Source organism: Triturus cristatus, chromosome 6 (assembly GCF_964204655.1).
Source record: "Triturus cristatus chromosome 6, aTriCri1.1, whole genome shotgun sequence".
In the NCBI taxonomy this organism is placed as follows: domain Eukaryota; kingdom Metazoa; phylum Chordata; class Amphibia; order Caudata; family Salamandridae; genus Triturus; species Triturus cristatus.
The window spans coordinates 476349999-476368118 of NC_140589.1; positions in this window are offsets into that span (position 1 = coordinate 476349999).

The window sequence follows — 18120 nt, forward strand, 5'->3', positions numbered from 1 at the left end:
AGAATCCAGCTGGAATGACTGGTCGGTTTCATTTTCAACGGCCTAGATTGTAATTAGGTGGTTGGAAGTGAAACCGACAATGCAGGCTCGGAAAGCCTCCAACCTGAGGTTGGAGAAATTCCGACAAGCATCATAATAGTGCCCTATGTCTGAAAGTAGAAATTTTCACAGCTGTCTCATCATGTGGCTCCTCAACAACAGCGTGTCCTCTAACAACACCAGCTGCCTTGGCTGTTAAACCTTTCCTTCTCAGACATTCATCTATGAAATGTCTTTAAAGTCTGAAGGTAAGTAGAGATAGGGACCAATTCACCTCCTTTATTTGACCAGTACTCTATCGCAGTGGCCCATAACTTTTGGTTTTGCTCCGTCTCGTGATATTATATGTCTGTGGTTGACGCTTTCATCTTTTTGGTGCTACCTACACTTTAAACTTAAAACATTCATAATACTGGTTCTACTGATTGGATGTTTGTTGTTTTGGTGTCAAATAATTTATTAATTAACTATTTCCCTAAATTGTTGTGAGATTTTTCTTTTGTTGTGTTTTCAATTTAGTACTATTCAAGTGCTGCTTCAATACTTTACACATTGCCTCTTAAGTTAGGCCTGATTGCTTTTGTGCCAAGCTACCAGAGGGCTAAGCAGAGATTAATTTAGTGATGCTCTTGTGGTTCATCCTGACAGGGTGTTAGACCTGATACTCATAAGGTAATGTTTCCCTAAACATTTTGCTTTTTACTCCTGGGTTTTGCTGATTCTCTTGGGCACTTTCCCACTGTAAATGCATTGTGAAAGTGTGCGCACTCTTCCTACACATGTTAGTGGTGATATTATGTTCCTACACTTATGTCAGGTCTGCCATTGTAGACTTGAGTGTGTACACACTTGCTCTTAGAGTGTTTTAAATATGAGTCAAACCTGCCATTGCAGGTCTGTGTGTGCGCAGTTGCACTAATGCTCAGTTTGGTCTTTCTAAACCACTGGTCCATCCCTAGGGGATACTAGAGCATCCTTAGGGTGAGTGTTGAGGGATGAAGCCGGTGGTAGGTGAAAGGCAGGGCAGGCACACATATGTGTTTCTTGCCCAGGCAGTAAAGAATACCCATGAGTGTTTCCACTACCAATGAGGATTGCTCTACCCAAAGGATAAAATGGTGGACTAGGAAAAATTACTTCAGGGTGCAATAGTAGATTACAGTAGAGCAGCCTCATCATGTTTCCTATCATTGGCCTCACAATGACAACCCCCCCTCTACACAATGACAACCCCTCTACTGTGGTAAAGGTGGTTCTGTCCTTAAGAGCTTAGAAATCCCACCATTACGAAGTGGGCATTTCTCTGCTCTAAAACTCTTTGTGTGCCTTTTAGTTTAACTCCAGTCCACCCTGAAGGTTATGAGAGCACATCTGTAAAATCCCCAGTGACAGCTATAAACCTTAGACCTGCACCTGGAATGACAGACTTCTGCCATTTGAAGGCCTATCTGGATAGATTGGAGGGAGAGGTTTTGACACTTGACCTCTGGGAGCCAGATCATGGCCCAACTAAAGATCTGCGTTCCACAGCCTCGTGGCATATAGGACTGAAATTTAGGGGAGGCATCTGCAATTCAAAGGGAAAATCTCTGAACCACCCCCAAAATTAAAGGCACACTACATTATAACTACTGGTGCCATATTTCAGCAGGGAAGAGATACAGTTGTGGGGGCGTATGACCGGAGAACCTGGAACTGTGCGGTGCACACTGCCAGAGGAATCTGTTCCACACAAGGAGGATAACTGCCGTTGCAAGGGACTGTGTGGCCTTCCTGAATAGTGACTGGCCTGGGCTGACTACCTGCTGCTGTGTGGCACCCAGAGATGTGCGCGTAAAGGGCTCTTTGGTTTGCCACCTGTTCTCTTGTGGAGGTCTTAGGGACCTACACCATCTACCTGCAAATCTGGAGAGCGGTGGATCTCAACTGGTAGTGCGGCATGAGCTTGTAATCAAGAACTGTGCCTGAAGACCAGATTGCTTTGTGCAGAGCCCCAAAAGCAGTGCCCACATCAAAGGAGTGAGACTCCAGCATTGTGGGGGCCTCAACATGACTAAGCACCTTGTTGGTGGTGAGCAGATTTGGTGGTTGTGGGATCCAGACCGGCTCATTTCGCCAATTGTACCGCATCTTCCTTCTGTGACACACCGACAGCATGCTCATTGCATGCGGTGTCTGAATCACAGGGTGGGACCCTCGGAGGTGAGGATGAACCCATAGTAGTGCCTCATTCTACCTTGTGTGGAATTGCTAAACTTGCACCTGTGTGTGTGACTGGTGCAACTCATATCATCGCCCCCCAGATGTTGTGCCTCATTTCCAGGGAGGTGTGGCATTTGGAACTCTTTGTTGTGTGTGCCCAGAATTGTCTGGTGCAACTCATATCATCACGCACCAAATGTGGGGCCTCATTTCCAGTGAGGTACAGCATTGGCAACTCTTCTTTGTGTGAGACCGTAATCATCTGGTGTAGCTTGCATCATTGCACACCAGACTTAGGCCTGTATTGCCTGAGTCCATCTCTGATCGACATGTGTCTGATGGTGTGCTTCTTTCTTCGGAGAAACCCCCTTGCTTCATTACCACTGCATGGATTGTTTCTTTTGGGTCCAGTGTGCGGCCGACCAACTGCCCTCTTCTCACCCGGCCCCCAAGTACGTTGTGTTGCCAGGTAATATTGTCAAGGCACAGGCCTGGCTAGTGGGAGGGACTGATTGGACTGAAGGAACACTTCCAAATGTGATTGGAAACGGGTCAAGAGACTGCATGAACCCCCCTGCTCTTTGCAGAACTGGGCTTTTGCGTGCAAGTGTGTTCCATATGAACCTGCCTGATATCCATTCCACCGTGTATCGGTGCAGAGTGAGTGTGTTTATGTGTGTGTGTGTGTGTGTAGGAGTGACTCCCTGCAGACCAGCCAGGATTCACTACATGGTCCATCGGTGTTGCTTTACACATTGATTTCTTGCCAACAGTTTTCTACGTTTGTCATTGGAGCTACCCATTCGGCCTCGGCCAGCGAGACACTTAAAAGTGTTGTAATTATTTGTATGCACATATTTCTGATATCGTTGTGATGTGAAGTACACCCTATAACTGTGTGACACTGCATTCTAATTATTGCCAGTGTAAGTCTAGGTTTGACAACGTTAATCAACGCATAAGGGTGCTTGAGGGTAAAGTAGGATTTTCTCCAAGTGTACATACTACTGATGTCATTTTAACATGGTTGGGCTCAGTACTGCCAGTAACATTTACAAGTGTGATTTATGCCCAGAGATGCATGATGTTAATTAATGTGTGTATTGAATATACACTTTATTTACATACACCACGTATAAAGTCTCTTTTGTGACACTCAGCGTATTTATTGTGTGGGAGGGCTGTGCCAATTCTTTACACTATGCCTCTTTGGTAAGCCTGACTGTTCAGTGCCAAGCTACCCAAGAGTAACCCAAGTTATACAGTAAATGTAATAACCTATCCCTGACGTGGGTGGTTAGTTCTGCCTGGCTAGGGCATCGTCTCAGCCAACCAGAAAGTGCAAGTTCCATCACAGTGCTCAATTACAAAATTATTTTTCGGCCAGTTTGGCTTAACTAGTACAAAGTACTTTTTCATCAAGTTATTTTTACAGTTATGTTATCAACCCTGATCTTACTATTAAATAGGATCTTGACAATATAAGAAATACATCATTTTGAAGTATTCTTGTGGCATTATTTCCAGTGGGGATAGGAAATAAAGAACTTAATCCCATTTAGCTTTAAAGTTTTGTTTCACTGAGAGAGTATCCTCACCATAATATAGAGCGTACCCTATTTGTATATATTAGCTCCCAGATCTGTGGGGTTACAAGAGACAGTCATGAATATATATAAAAAATTAAGGCCATTTCCCTTCCTCCTGTCACTGCAGTGCTATTAAACTACAGCTTAGCCAGAGCACAGGGGGTGGACCTGGCAGATATATTTTTTGTCATATGTACGTGATGAAAGTGCACCCTGCAGGCCACGTATGGCATTTACAATTCTATACCATTGGTGCATTTTAAGCACCGTTTTCAATAGACGTATATGGAAGGTAAATAGCCCGAGCAGAGAGTCCAATGTACAGTATATATTTTAAACTTGAATTATAGACAGGGCCACTTAAACATTGCGGCAGGGGAGGACCAAATAACAGGGCAAGGTTGACTGGATTAAGTTGCAAGTAAAGGGACATTTTGCGGTGTAATGAGGCATATTTTGTGATAGCATTTCACGATTTTGTGACTGGTACAAATGACAACAATGTATGGGCAAATATCTCATCTCATTAGTACTAGTTTAACAACCAAATACAGCAAGATGCAACTGAAAGATGAGCAGATGACTAATTAACCTTCGGAAAGGGCCTTCGGCTGCACTGGAACACGTGTCACCATGCTTTTAGTGACTTCTGATCAGCTTGAGCAAGAAACACTTTTCATTTGTAAAATCTGCAGATTAGGCAGCATACGGATTATGTGGCAAATCGATGATTATGCACCAAATGCTGTAGCCGCAGTATCACAAATTTTCAGTAGCCCTGATTATATGCACTTTTCTACAGTTAGAAGTTGTAAAACATACAGAATGTTAAAGCCAGCAAAGTCACACAGTCAAAAATGGGGGGGGCCACACCAAAATGGTGTCCTTTCTCACATGAGTCACACCAGATGGTGGCCTAAATCGTGAGCATGTTTTTTTCCTTGGAAGAAATAAAAGAATAAAAGGTGCTGATTGACAGTAGCTTTAGTGTATTCAGGCATATTTATATGAGTATTATTTTCTACATGGTTAGGATATGTTAGACTAGTGAAAAATAGAGACAATAGGGCCTATAAAGATTGTAAAATGTAGGGAATTTCTTATTCTGTGCCTGAGCATACATTTATATTATTGTTATCTATACAGAAGGTTTCCCAAAGTATGCCAGAAAAGCTTTGCAATGTGCAGGTTTCCAGTCATAGTTCTGGATGTTACATGTGACTTCTGTCAAAGGCTACCAATAACCCTGTATAGATGTACCACCCTATTAAACATATCCAAATTTATAGACACCAATAATCGTCTATTGCATCACTTAGATAAGCTCTTCTCCTCAGAGTTTCCTGTGATAGTCCAAGTATAAAAACCATTTCAGATACAATCCACAAGCACACGGCAGTGAGGTATCGAATGGGTGGTCTGTTTTGGAGTTTAAAAAAGTGGTATTGTAAGCAAGAAACCCTTTCCAGTATGGCTTCAGCCGAGGTGGTGACAACAAGACATTCTTTGTTCTCACAGGTTCTCTCACGACCACACTCCAATGGCACACCACATCTCTCCAAAGCCCTTCTCTCACAGTTAATTTATTTTATAGCAGTACGCATCTTATTGTGGCATGTCAAAGCACTTTACATCAGAGCCAATGACTCATACATGTGTGTAAATCTATGCGTTTCACTCAGACGCATAGTACCTTCTGGAACAGGCTGGGCTCCCAATGTGTTACAAATACATTTCACTAAGCCCTAGTGCACCAACCAAGATTCATATCAGTGACACTCTAGCTACACACAGAATTGTTTGCATTAATTAACTGTCTTTCTTAGTACAATGCATTTCCCACAGATATGTTTAGCATGCTGTTATTTATCTTTTAAGTGATATGCATAACATGTTATATTCAGTTAACTGCAAGCGAAAGGCCAACAAGAGAGTTACACAATATTTTTTTTATTTTTAGTTTCATGTCTGACCAGTCCCCACAATCCTCGACAGCGCCCCAATTCACATACATATTTTTAATGCACTTCCACAACTGCTCACAAGTCCATCAGCTGCTCGAGTATGATGGACAAAGAAAACTAACAAAACTAGATGCATTTTTTTTATGTGTGCAGTATTTTCCAGCAACTCGCCAAGATATGTTGCACAGATAAGACGAGGCAGTGCCCAAGACTTCCTACGCTCCTCACTGACAATTCAGCAGGAAGCTGGGGAGTCTGGCAAATGGCACTAGGAACAGCAGCACTGGTCACACAGCCCTAAAGCTGGCACTGAGTACATTGTCTGCATCCATACGGGCAGTAAAGACACCCTTTAAAAACGAAAATCCAATGAATACTCAAGCTTCATAATAAATGTCACAAAGCAATTGAATTCTGGCAAGACTATAGGTATGTACAGTGGTGGCCACTACGAAACGGGGTTGGTTGAGCAGGGAGGAGAGGCGAAGGAAAAAACAAAAAAAAAGCACTTACCTTGGTACAGCCAGCCACGCATTTCCTCCGTCCTCTTTTTCTTCATCCTATCTCGAGTCCTGGAAGCACACAGGCTCCCAGACTCCCCTAGCCAATCACAGCGCTGCTGTCACCAGCATGACAGCAATGTCATGGTTGGTCTGTGCACCCTAGTTTGGGTCTCAGTTAGGGATTGGAAGGCTGTGCATGTTCTCCACCCAGTTTTTACAATACAGCCGGGTGGAGAACATGCTAAGTGCGCATGACTGTTTGGCAGTCCCATGATTGCCGGACAAACAGTCATGCACACTTAGAGAGTTCCACCACTCCTCCCACTGCAGTGCTCCGGCCAGCCCAGCCTGCTCCGCATGAAATGAACTGAACCCCTGCAGTAGGAAAAATAAAACGATAATAACGTGCTATTATCATTTTACTTCTCCTTTTTGAACTGCTTGGCGAGCAGGGGGGCGACGCTCGGTGAGCAGGGGGGCGAGGCTCCTTAGTCTTAGCAGGGAAGCCGCTGCTGTGTAAGCATTCAATTATGTTAATGTGGGTGCCATCAAGCCAAATCTAAAAGATGGTTTGCCATTTACCACGCAGAGGCCAGTACCAACCTCTGTTCTTTGCCTATTACTGCTTTGTTCGGTCAGTTGTCCAGCTAACAGAAAGCAATCCCATCAAAAGTCAGTATAGAACATCCAAAGAGACACCTAACCGAGGAGCTTCTACACTTGATTCACAAGACGTGGCAATGCAAGCGGTACAACCATGGGTTTCTCTGCTATCAGAAGTAGGAATTATACAATTAGAGTTGGCTTTCCAAACAAAAGTAACAATTTACATAAACACTTCTATGCTCTAAATGTGCATAAATCCTGATGTATACAGCGGTCGGATTATGACACAGTTTCTTTTAATGTTATGCTCTAAATGAAGATCCAAGTCATGCCGTACGACTGTACTGCACTCCATATAAAAACTCCTCATGTTGAGATTTCGTGCTAAGCAGTTTTGTTAGATGCATTGAGCAACTTGAACTCCAATATAATTTTGTTTAGCAGTGCATAATGTACACCCAGCAACAGAAGGTGCTTTAACACTCTAGTCAGATTTGCACATTTACAAAATTCTCTAAAACTGTGTGTACTACGATAAAAATGCTGTTGACCTTTCATTGCCTCATCATTTTTACTAGTGTTTTCAAAAACCACACAGAGGTGGAAATGTTGATGTACTATAAGATTTAAATTATTGCTTACTTGATTATAAGTATTTAAAACAGTACGTCGCTCAAGAACAATGATAAATAAATATTACATCGCACAAAAACATCTAAACAATGTGGTTAAATGTGCTGGCTTCAATTAATTGGCCCATTTAATGGCCCTGTAAAGTCATAGTAAACAGTGCAAGAAATGCACCAACAGCAAGGAAGTTAAATGCAATTAGTGGTCTGCAGTGAGCATATATGCCACCCACATATATAACAAAAATTTTGCTTCATGGATCAACATTGTGCTTTGGCAGGGTTGCAATTTGAAAGACCTAAAGTCAGATATGGTAAGGAAAAATGTCTGTGTAATGTAGCTTTAAGGTATGTGGAAAGCCCCCTCCTGCACTTTGTTTCCTTTTATGGACCTCTATGAGGATCAGCAATGCGACTGATCCTCATGTGGCTTTCATATGAACTATCCTCAAGACAGAGACTGGGCATCTAAAAAATGGGAGGGCACGTTCCAAGTGTTCCCAACATCTGATATAACTAAAATGCACACTTTGCATATTTCACAGGAGAAACGTAATAGTTTCACTATAAACTCACGTTCACTCAAGAAGCATACATTGGAGTTTGCTATTTTCTTGGCATCAAGGAATCCTGACTAGGTCTTTATTACTGAATTGAAACAAGAAGAGAGGGGCACAACTAACCCAAAAGGCAGGGCATCAACCCAACAATAAGTCAAAAAAGCTTTCCCCTGGGGTAACCTCACAGGTCAGCTTTCAGCCATTCACTCCAAGGACCAACCAATATCAGCAACAAAAAAACTAAAATATATCTACAACAGCTATTTATTTTTATTAGAGATTTATTATAAAATGGTTAAAAAAAATACATATGTAAATTTCTAATCCAAGCATATTTTACATGTAGAAAAAATGACAGTGATCATATGGCAAATGGATAGAAAGGATAATCAAAAAAACAATAAAAACATTCATCTGCACAACATTAAAACATGATGTGAGACTATATTAGACAATTAGTTTTGTCATTAGAGGGACACCAATCACAGATAAATCATTGATTGAACTAAACCCCTATTAAAATGAGGTTCTTTTAGTCCTTATTCTTTAGTTCAATCAAATGTTTGGGTGATCTAGTGTACAGGTTTGCATAGCATAGACGCGTTTCGGTGGCTTCAATAATTAGTCGACCACCTTCCTCAGGAAAAAAACAATATCTCCCTCCAAAGTTATTCTATCAAAACAATATTTAAAAAACATAAAACAAACATAAATTATTTTATCATAAATTTACAAATAGTCTAATTTATTACACCATTAAGTATATTCATATTTTTTTGTGATATCAAAGGTTCCTTAATGAAAAGCCCTTTTCATACTCCTAGAAACTTTCACACTTCTAGATCTACAAACCAATCATCCCATCATTCCATAATATAGATTCTTAGACAGAGGGTTTAGATATATGACCCTTCCAAATTAATTTAACCCCTTGAGTGCCCATGAGGAGATAGTCTCGTCATGGGCCGCGGTTGCGCTGTGCCCATGACGAGACTATCTCGTCATGAACCCCGCCCGCTAATTCAACGCCCGGCACAGGGCGGGGAAAGGGCGGGGCACACAAGGGGTTAAAAATACTTTATGTCTTTATGTATAGACGTTTATCCAATAATAGGGGAATAATCCTCCACTCCTTAAACCAATTAATGCTGGTTAGAATCTCTAAAGGTTATACCCCAGGTTCTGCCCGACAAATATAAAAAAACAAATGCACAAACCCCACCTGTTATACCTTTCTCATATTTGATTTTGTACAACACAATGAGGAACTCCATTAAAAGATTATTACCTGGAATTTTATCTAAGAATATGCACTTACAAAGTGCCTAAAATGGGATTGTAAACCTCCACTTCTTGCAGGTGTAAAGGCTTATGTCGCCATCAAATTTAACAGGTCCCAATAGACTAAAAAACAAATATCATTCATTGTAATGATGCAAGTTTATTAACTCAGATTGGTGCACCAAAAAGTGCTATTGCTGTCTACCAGCACTGCATGGGGTCCCATGCCCAGCCTATTTCTTTTACATTCCTTGCTATGGCTGAACTCATATTAGCGTTTCATATTTTAACAAAAGTTGGTCGTCGTTATTCGACCACCCTTACAAGATCACATAACATTCTGTTTCCCCGTGTTCCAGGTTTCCCCAATAGGGATTTTTATTGTATTACATGCGCCATATGCAGTCGATAAATGCTAATGTTGCATCTCTCTATGTAAATAATGTTTCCAAAGAGACAAAGCACATATAGTCTGTTATATGTGAGCTCCCCACACATTTCTACCATTAAATAGTAACAAAGCGAATTACTCATTATCAGGTTTTTGTTGTAATAGTGACTCACATTTCCAATAAATCCCTGTTGTCTGAAGAACATATTGCACTATCATGCTTTTACAAGAAAACCGTATGCAACTTTTAACTAGAAAGAGGCAAGTCCTAGATGACATTGGACTTGCCACATGGCTGAGAATGAGGTTGGGAGGCACTTTGAACACAGTAAGGGACTGCTTAAGAGTATGTATGATTTAGGGCATTCATTTTTTATGAAACCACGCAGAACATACTACTGATAAAAATCCCCCCAGGACCTCAATAGGAGCACTTGTCAGGCAGAGGGCAGAGGGGAGCAGCAAAGTTATATTTGTCACTGGTCAGCTGGGGTTCTTTACAGAAATTACATCTTCAAATTTTTTATAATCATGGAGCCACCCAAAATACCAGCCTTATGATCCTTGGAGATCTTTGTTGTTATATTTCAAGTGGAAGAGGGTCCCACCTCCTCAGATTCTTCTCACAGGTCACATATGCCAAGTGGAGGAAGTTGAGTCCACCTGGTATCCTTTTGCAAGTAAAGCAGCATTTTCATGAAGGTGCCTCGGGGTGCCACATTTATGCTTGGCATCAGCTAGTGGGTGGGGTTGACTCATGGGTACTCCTTATCAATGGGGTTAACATTACCGGGGGAACCCTACCCACTTTTTCCAATAGTTCTTGTTTCAAAACGCTGAAAACTTTCAGCCACACTAAACTTGGGCTCTAAAAGCTGGGTGTGTGTTGGAGTGTCAGAGGTAAATCACCAGTATCTTCCCACATTTTTACAATAAAATCCAGTTTGTCAAAGGCACTGTACTCACAATAAAGCCAGAGACAGAAGTCTGCAGGATAAAAATAGGGTCCTCTTCAGCCACCAAATGGGATACTCAAGAATGTTATTGGCATCTCTCCCTCTTTCAAGTGCACCCCAAGTGTTACATGTGACCCAATAGAAGTGTCAACCAGGATTTGACACAGAGTTGTCACAGGGTGCACACACCCCCACCTTGCATATTTGTGGAGTTCAAGGGAATCTTGTCTGCCCATTCAGGTCAGCCTACTGTTTACTTCTGGGAGGCATTTCACATTTCTTTCCAAGCTGAGCATAGGATGAAAATAGCTGGAGAGTTAATGCAAAATAGCCTCCAGGATCTTTAAACAGGGGGAAATGGAACTTTCTAATACTTTTTTCTTTAATAGTTAGTTAAAATCTGACTTCCTCATTGAATTGGATTTGTATTAACTAGTAAAAATAGTGGTTAAATAATTTTTTTAGCAGGTCCTATTCCAGTATTAGTATTTAAATCTGTACTCTGGATTTCTACATACAGCAGCTAGGCCTGCCACTATGAAAATAGCTTTTAGGTCCTTGTCACTGTTGGGTCATGGTGACGTGTTTTCTACAGGACCCACTTTTAAATACCATGCACCCTATCTTATGGGCTACAAGACCTGCATAGGATTGATGTACCAATATATAAACAGGTTTTTACTTTCAAAGTGTTATTTTGACGGCCATGCCACAGGTTTTAGACTGCAGTAGTTTGACTACAATGGAAGACTTGAAGCCATGTTTCCCTTGTCACACTTATAGATTACTGCAGTACACAGATGACATTTCACTTTTCACGCCATTGGTTTATTTCCATTCCTAATTTAAAGGTTTTTTCCCCTGGCAAAAGGGTTGAACGATTGCCCTGCAGGTTTAAACTGCAGCAGTCAGTCTACATTGGTAGGCCTGATACCCTGTTTCCTTGTCACACTAGTTGATCACACAGTACGTATGTGAGAAATAAGACCCTGTTTGCAGTGTCCCCCACTTTTTCCCCCCATTTTTGACCATTAGATGCTGGTTTTCTGACTCTGACTGTGCCCTGGGATCTGCTAACCAGATGCACGGCCTGTGCTCTATGTAAAACATACATGGTAATTTGCTATATTTACAATTGGCAATGACAGACATCTGTAAGTCCCTAGAATACAATAAGGCAAGGGGGATTCAAACAACCTATAAATCCCTAGTATTTAATAGGGTAGGGAGGTTTAGAAGCCCAGTAGATTTCCTGCATGGGAGTGTGAGCTACTGTGGTGCCTGCTACCATTTTAAAAGCCAGCCCTGCTTTGCAGGCTGCTTTTAAATTGAAGTGATATGCAAATTCGACTTTGGATTTCAAGGTACTTTCTAAGTAATAATCTACCTTATGTGTACACTTACGTCACCCGTATGATCTCCCCTAGGTGTCCCAGGGGTAGGATGCCTTGGAACTCTAAGCAGGGCCATTATATAAGATGTTTTATAAGCCCTGGTGAGCGAAAAACTGCAAATTCTGTGTTTCCCCATTGTAGGCAATAGCTGAGAAGGCTAACATTTTAATGTTTTATTTAAATATAAACATTGATAGGAGCTATCTAAATATAGTTCAAGATACCAAATTAATAGTTGACATAAATCCAACAAATTGACGCTATTAGATTTATAATAACTATGGGCCATATGTAGGAATCACTTTTGCGATCGCAAACACTGTGATTCGCAAGAATCTGGGTGTTTGCGATCGCAAAACTGACTGTACCTATGTAGGAAAGGTTTCCGCTGCACTAAAATGTGAATCGCTAATTTAGCGATTAGCATTTTAGCGTAACGCAGATTCTGCGAATTATTTTGCGGAATCACAGTCTGCGTCCCATCATTAGCAAAAATCGCTATTACCGTCCTTGCAAGTTGCGATTTCGCAAAATCAGATGTAGGTCAAAGTCGCAAATAGCGAATATTGAAAAATCGCAAATTTGCACTTCTCAATTACCACCAACTCTGAGCAGGTGGTAACCAAGTGCAACCAATTTAAACAGGCCCACAATGCCACTGGGACTTCCCACCATGGCTGGCCTGTACGTGATAGCCAGGAGGCTGCGAATCAGGGATGCCACGCAGAGAAAGAGACGTCAGGAAAGGATCTACAGAGCACGCATCACCCTGTTCCAACTGACCGAGGAGGAGATCCATGTAAAATACAGGCTGCACCCAGACAGCATCCTGGATTTAATAGAGGAGCTGACACCCATACTTGAACACCCCACACACAGGGCACACACCATTCCCACCCATGTGCAGGTGCTGTGCTCACTGCACGTCCTGGCATCAGGGAGTTTTCAGGGGGTCATTGCCACAGCAGGAGGTGTCTCGCAAAGTGCACTTTTGCGCTTCTTCCACGCTTTCCTGGATGCAATTGTACAGAGGCTGCATCACCACATACAATTTCCAAGCACACCACAGGCACTAGATCAGACCAAGCAGGATTTCTACCAAATTGCCCAATTCCCCCATGTCATTGGCTGCGTAGATGGGACCCATGTCGCAATCTCACCCCCATCACAGAATGAGTATATTTTTTGGAACAGAAAGTCATATCATTCCCTGAACATCCAGGTAGTGTGCAATGCCAAACATATAATCACTGTATTGTGGCAAAATACCCAGGAAGCACACACAACTCATTCATGTTCCACCACTGTGCATTACATTGCAGACTCACAAATGGCAAATTTGGAGAGGGATACCTGCTAGGTAAATGCATGCCATACAGACACAGAACCAGTAGAGTTATGCAGTGGCAGGACATTATTGAACATGAATCTGCTTATACCCTGCAGGTGACAGTGCGTATGCTGTACGAGACTACATCCTCACATCGTACCTGAATCCGGCAACTGCAGGTGAGAGGAGGTACAACAGCGCACACAGAGCTACACGCTGTGCCATTGAGAGGACCTTTGGAATCCTAAAGAGCCGTTTCCGATGCCTCCATAAGAGTGGAGGTGCGCTACAGTACACCCCTGAGACATGTTGCAAAATTGTGGTTGCCTGTGCAATGCTACACAACATCGCTACCAAAAAAGGAACCCCAGTGGACCTGACAGACTCAGAGTCATCAGATGAGGAGGGACCAGCTCCACATCGCGGCCCGGCAGGTGGGGCTGGTGCGGCTGCTGGACGCATGAGACGGGATGAGATCACACAAAACTACTTCTAAGTGAGTAATGAGGACACGAGGCCTCTGATTGGTGTTTTACAGTGACGTTTATTTCCTTATGTTCAGGAATAAATCTATCTTACATAGTGACTTCATAGTTGGTGCTTGCACATGTTTGTGTCACAATGCAATAACTGCCATCAGCCACTGAGTCAGTATGGACTGTGTTGCGTCACACATGGCCATTAGTCCCTGGTGTCCCTTCACCTCCTACATGCACGGCCTGTTGAGCCTTGCTGTGTATGCGCAGTGCCCTCCCTGGAGTCATCATCCATTCTGCCCTGGCGTGCACTCCGGCGTCTGTCCTGTGGAATTGGGGGAGTGATGCTGCTCCTGCTTGACTGTTCATCTGTGTCCATTGCACTAAGTGTGCCTATGCCTCCTGTGGCAGCTGCGCGCATCTGGTCCACCGCATGCGTAACCTGCACCAGGACACTGCCAATGTCCTGGCAGCAGTGGGCCATCTCACGCTGCATGCTCACACATCTTCTGGCCAGCAGGGATGTGGCGGTTGACTGGCGGTTCACTGCTCTGGTGTATAAGTCCAGCCGTGTGTGGAGGCGATGTCTCTCCCTGCGCTGGGCTGCCCTGTCCCTCATGATCTCCCTGCACAGTCCCTCCAATGCACCAGTCATGGCCATTACACCTGCACGCAACTCAGTCATATTGTGGTTGTGTGCAGCCAGTTGGCGCTGGATTGACCGTATCCCCTTTAATTGCAGGCGCTGTTGTTTGAGCATGCTGCCCTCCAGGCCCGAGAACACCATGTCCTCTTCGGCAGGGGCAGTGCTGGTGGACGGGCGTGCCCTGCGTCTCATCCATCTCCCTACTCTGGAGTGTTCAGGGGACTGTGGTTGCTGCTGTTCTGCACGCTGGCTGTGCACTGGCTGTTGCTCTTCTGCTGTGTCTGGTGCCTGTGCCTCCAACAGTGGAAGTGGTGTAACAATGTTGTGCCGCCTGCATTGTGCAGCGTCTGCAGTTCTGCCTTCGCCCTGCTCCTCCTGCCCTGCCTCGTCCTCCATCTCAGCTGTTTCCTCACATTCAGGCTCAATTTCCTGTGTTGGTGGTGGTGCTGTGGACTGAATGGCACACATTAGTTCTGTGTCCTGTGTAGCATTTGTAATGCATTATATATTACACAATAAATTCACATGGGTACTATCTGTTTATTCACTATCTGCATGATGGAGTCCTCCCTATTCCACCTGGCTGTGTCTCACTGGCACAGTTATCAGTGCATTTGACTACATCTCCCATAATGCATTTCTGGGTGTGCTGTTTGACATGTACTGGAGTTGCACTCAGGTTGCCTTTTGGGGTGTGTGAGTGGGTTGGGGATGTATCAGGGGGTTTTGGCATGCATCTTACCTTGTCTGCTGTCTGTGTGTTCGGAGCTGTCCAGGTCAGCCACTCCACTCACACTCTCAGGCTGCAGTGTGCCCTCCACCAGCTCCTCCAGGGGCGTCGGTTCTGTTGCAGTGGACGGCCCCCCACCGTTTTTTTTAGCCTCTGCAAGTCTTGTGGCCACCCTCTCCTTAGACCTTTGCCGCATATCATACCACCTTTTTCGGAGGTCTTAGACTGTGCGGTGTGTGACACCAATGGCATTCACTTTTTCTTGGATGTCACTCCATATTTTGCACTTTCTGGCCTCTGGCACACGTAGGGAACTTTTCCCAAACAGGAGATCATGGCTGGTGACAACCTCCTGGGTGAGGACCTCCAGCTCCCTGTCGCTGAATTTATGTTATCTTTTCCATGGTGGTTCTTCATGCTGCTTCTCTGGCCCCTGGGACTACATTTGGCTTGTTTCCAGTAGCTGAGCACAACTGTTCTCCTCTCCACACAGGCTCTCACACAGCTACTGGCTCACACACAGCTGCTGGCAATCAGGTGCAGCATGGGCAGTCACACTTCCTGGTTGTGATGTCATCATTCTGCACCTGAATTGCAGATTCCCAGATTTGAGATTCCTTAATTGCGTTTTCGCAATTAAGGAATCGCTATTTGGGAAATCGCTAAATAAATCTGCGAATTTTTGGTAATCGCAAAATATTAACGAAAAAATACCTACATTGGAATTTGCGATTCTAAAATTGCGATTCACGAAAAAACGCAATTTCAGAATGGCTAATTCTGTTCTACCTACATATGGCCCTATAACAGAAAATAAGTTGTAAGACATTCTTTTCTGTGAGCCAAAATCGAGCTTAATAGGGCCCTCTAATGATTGGCTAGTCTTTTGCAGGTTGGGTCGTAGCTGATGGATGAGGTGTGAAGTGTCCTGTCAAAGTAGAAAACGGATTTCCTGTGTGTGGAGAACTTTGGCTGCAGAAGCCAAAATATAGGAAAGGGGTGGGGGGCTAGCTGGTCTTCAAAGCAAGAATGATACTTTAGTACAGCACAGGATGATGCCAACATCCTGCAACCCCAGCCACACATGAGTCTCAGTAATTATATTAAGGAGAGGGATGGAAGGGGAGTGTTAATAAAACTTCAGTAGGTTGGTTAAGCCTGATCCAGCTCTTCTGGAGATATTTTATCAATAGTGCATTTTTAGAGAATGGTGATTTTTGGGCCAGGAATATGCCACACCTGTGTGGCCAACCTGCATCCCATTGGTCAGGGGTGCCCCCCGGGCTTGATGCCCATACATTGTGAATAAATATGGGAGAGCTGCATAGCTCCTCACATCTGCTTCCTGAAGAAACAAGAAGAAGAGGGGCTGCCCTGCTGATTCTGTGGACTGCACAATGAGGACTACACTCACTAGGACCACACCTGCTTCACACTGTGGAACTCAGCACCAGTAGGACTTTGCCTGACTCTGAAAGTCCAAGGACTGGACTTGTTACAAGCTACAGGTTAACAGAGCTCACCTGCATCATCTCCACCAAGATTCCATGAGACTTTTAAGGATTTGACCAGGTGCATTGTGGGAATTGTAGAAAAAAGAGACATATCCTGAGCATATTTCACAATCAATCAAAGTTCTTAGTAAATCAACAACGAGAAGTCTTCTTAATCTTCTTTTATTTCTTTAAAACTTCTCCAAGAACAGTCCTAGCCGCCAACATGTGTTTCATCTTTTGTGATGTAAATCACAGACTTCCTCAGGGCTAGAATTTATAACACACAAAAATCTGTATTACATTTCTATGTTTTTAAGTGTTGTATCTACAACAAGCACAATACACAGCTATAGAACCCTAATATGGAAGTAATGTAAAGAAAGAAGTAAAGACTCTGAACACCAAATGTGAATAATACATCCAATCCAGTGATATTGTACAGCGTTTATCAACCACCGTTCAAAATTCTGAAGAAAGATAGAAAGAATAAGGCTCCAGTAAGTAGTCATGATAGGCTGTGTAGATATAAAGACTTGATTAGTGATAAGAATAGTGTTTAACCAGAAAACAAACCACTAAAAAGGAATGGGGAAAAGGAAAAAAAGAAAAGAAAAAATATATACAACCAAAGTATGGAGCGCTTGAATCGCGATAATTCATTTGGTTCTTTGGCTCCCAAAACTGGGAGTCAAATAAAATCAACATGCGCCTACGATAAGTTAACCGTGAGCCGTGTAACAGGGATTAAGTCAATACAAACAACTCACTTAATATTACACAGTGTTCCAAATTGACCAGCAAAGTTCCAAATAGATAGTAGCTATAGTAAATATTTAAAATTTCTAAATTCTGAAAAGCGAAAAGCGGAAAAAGAAGAAAGAACGAAATGACCAAGGGCTATTATTATCCATATAAGGATATCCAAAAAGTACAAAATATTAAGTTATCAATTAGTAATACTCACTTAATCGTGGTCCTGTTCCACGAGACAAGATATATAGTCTCTCCAGTACTTCTCTATGTAGCAAGAAAAACCAACAGGTATCCTAGTGCGAATATAAATGATAAGGATCATAACCATGATTATATCTAGCGCTTCTGTACTCAAAGTTCTAACTCAAAGAGTCATCAATACGAGTTGTCTAAAATTACACATAGTCTAAAAACAAGTAATTGCAGCAAATATTTAATAAGCATACTGTATGCACTATACTAATCACCATACTAAATATAATTAAAGCGTATAGTGCATTCTCTACGTATCTATTCATGTAACTAACTTCACAATAATCTGAATACAGGTAAAGGTCAGTAATAACCGACAGATG